Below are 2,809 nucleotides of genomic sequence, written 5' to 3'. Positions count from 1 at the left end.
GGGCCCAGGGGGACACACGGGGAGGAGAGGGAAAGACCCCAGGAACAGAGAGATACAATTGGGAGAGACAGGGGTGGGAAGATGAACAGGGAGACAAGATGTAGAAAGAAGTACAGAGATTTTAAAAGATAGAACGAGGGACACAGAGACAGGGAGAGACAGAGACAGGGAGAGACAGAGTAGTAGAGACACAGAGACAGGGGGAGACACAGCGAGAGAGGTTGAGGGGACCAGACAGGGAGAGGTGCGTGTAGGGAAACAAATTCAGACGTAGAAAGAGATGGGGAGAATGGGAATATGAGAGACACAAGGGCGCGGAGCAAAGGTGGGTGATGGGGATGGGTAGGCACAGAGGTAGGAAGAGAAATAAGACAAGTCAGAGATGACCCAACCGTGAGATGGAAAGGAGAGACCCACAGACAGCGGATCAGGGTAGAAGCAGAGAGAGACCCAGGGAGATTGGAGAGATGGCCAGGGAGAGAGAGAGACAGGGACGGAAAACCAGAGACAAGGACAGTGACAGGAATGGGAGAGACAGAGGGCGCGAATGACAGAGACAGAGCGATGGAGGCGGGAGAGATAAGAGAGACCAGAAAGTTAGGGAGGAAGATGGGAAGAAACCCAGGCCAACAGACCCCACAGCCGCCACGAGAGAGACACACACACACACAAGACGGGGAGCCGAGATGGAGGGAGGCCCGCAGAGAGCCGATGGCAGACACCGGCAGACACCGGAAGAGGAAGACAGAAATAGCCAAGCGAGGCAGAGATGGAGACCCCCACCAGGGAGATGGCCAGCACAGACATGAAAGGAGGCCGGGAAGGCGGGTAGCAGGAGGGTGCGAAAATCAAAGGAGGGAAAAGTGGGGGAGAAAATGAGAAAGGGAGAGAAAAAAAAAAAAAAGGTGAGGTGTGGAGGAAGAGAGAAAGAAGGAATTAGTGGGGCATCCTGAGGAGAGCAATTACCCCCCCGACCCCCAGCCCCGCTCCCCATCATACCCTGTGTCCTACTTTTGTCCTGTCCCTGCCATTACCACCTCCATTGTCAAGTGAAAGTGAGAGAGGGAGTTGAGGCCCAGGCTGGGCTGCGGGGTTAGGGGCCACAGCTGTGGAGAGCTGGTGGGGGGTGCCGTCCCTGGCTCCCAGCCTGGCGCAAATTAGTAAATTAGAGGAAATAGGGTGCCTCCTCCTGTGCCCGCTACCCCCAGCCCCCTGTTGATATTGACTGCCTGGGGTAGGAGGGTCTGAGTGACGAGAGATTGGGGACCCGGATTCCCAGGTTTGAAGGAGGAAGGAGCTAGGGGCTGAGACCCCTGAGGCTGAAAGAAGAGTGGCTTGGGGACCGGCTACCGGGGTCAGAGGGAAGCAGCAAGGGGAATGGGGTGGGGGTGGAGCTAGCCTCTGGGTCCGAGGAAGGAGGGGCTAGGGGGTTCGGAACCTGAAGTCTTGGTTCCCGCAGAGGGACTGGAGCTGGACCCAGGGGGTTCCTGAGAGGAGTGGTGGTCCAGACAGGGCAGGGTTCTCTTTAGCTGTCAATCTACGGCCTGTCCAGTTGCCATGGTAGCACAGGCCCGGTCCGCTGACAAACAGGCAGGGAGGGGGAAAGGCCCACCCCTCTTGGTGCCCACAGGCCTCGCCCCCATCCCCTGGGTCACTGTCTCCCCAGGGATGGGGGTAGGGGACCCTAACAGCCTGCCCCTCCTCCCCGCTGCCCTTCCCCAAGCAGCTGGCTCAATCAGTATTCAGAATCAGCCCCTTCCACCCCAAAATAACCCACAGCTGTGGCCTGGCCCCCCTGGGTTAACACTCACTCGCCCCGCCCTTCCCAGTGGCTGCTCACCCCTCGGGCCCACTCAGCCGGTGGCAGACCCACCCCTGCCCGGCCTCTGCCCTTGGGGCCCTAACCCTGCTCCCTGCTGTGGCCCAAGGGCTGGGGAGCAGGGGCAGCCACCTTTCCCGGCCAATACCCTGAAAGGATCTTCAGTTCCCACTTCCATCCTTGGGGGGCTCGAGTCCAGACCCTCCCCCACCCCCTACCCTGTCCGGGACTCAGAACACAGACCCCCCCCCCCCACCTGTCCCTCCTCAGATCCAAGCCCTATCCTCCAACTTCTCCCCAAAAAAGACCCGGGAGTTCCGACTCTCCTCTCTGGGCCTCTCCACCTCCAAGACCAGGAGTCCCAGCCTCTGGGCCTCTGCCCCCCAGGCATATAGGAATCCGGACCCCAGCAGCCTGCCTCCTCCTTCAGACTCGGGGATCCTGGACTCTCAGACCCAAGGGTATTGACCTCCCCCACACCCTCTCTTCCCTTAAGGACCCCTGTCATTCTCAGCCCCATCAGTCCTAGTATCCCAGGCACACCCCAGCTCCAGCCTCCCTGGGTGGTCTCCCCACACAGTCCCAGTCCGTTCCCTAGCAGGGGAGGCGGGTGCCAGAGATTTCTGGGGTGTCCTTGTCCCCACCGCTGGCTCCCCTATCCACCACCACAGAAGACACGAGAGGCCACTTTGATCAACAGCCAGCCCCCCCTCATGCTGCAGCCGGCGTCCTACCCGCCCGCGGCTCCCCACCCCACCCCACCCCCGGTCCTCTCCCCACCCTAATCCTGGTGCTTGGAAGAGGCTGGAAGGGTATTCCAGAACCTTGGGGAAGGGGAGGCGGTTTGGGATGTGGGGTGGGTGCTGGGGGCCTGGATGCCCTCAAGGTCCTTGGCTGGCGGGGTATTAATAGCAGGCTCATAGCTCCGAAAAAGGAGGGGAGAGTGAGGAGAGAGAACGAAGGGGGGCTGGCCAGTGACAGGGAAGCTGT

The 2,809-nt window shown here is 60.2% G+C and overlaps 1 protein-coding gene across 1 annotated transcript in view; it reads right to left on the bottom strand.

Annotated features, from left to right (window-relative positions):
* Positions 1-2,809, bottom strand: part of GRIN2D (glutamate ionotropic receptor NMDA type subunit 2D) — a 59,443-nt gene that overhangs the window by 55,454 nt on the left and 1,180 nt on the right. The gene's annotated exons all lie outside the window — the stretch shown is intronic.

Source organism: Orycteropus afer, unplaced genomic scaffold (genome assembly GCF_000298275.1).
Source record: "Orycteropus afer afer isolate SDZICR_OR568_19922 unplaced genomic scaffold, OryAfe1.0 scaffold00854, whole genome shotgun sequence".
In the NCBI taxonomy this organism is placed as follows: Eukaryota; Metazoa; Chordata; class Mammalia; order Tubulidentata; family Orycteropodidae; genus Orycteropus; species Orycteropus afer.
Note: the sequence above shows the minus strand (reverse complement) of the source record. Positions and strands in the feature narration are given on the sequence as shown.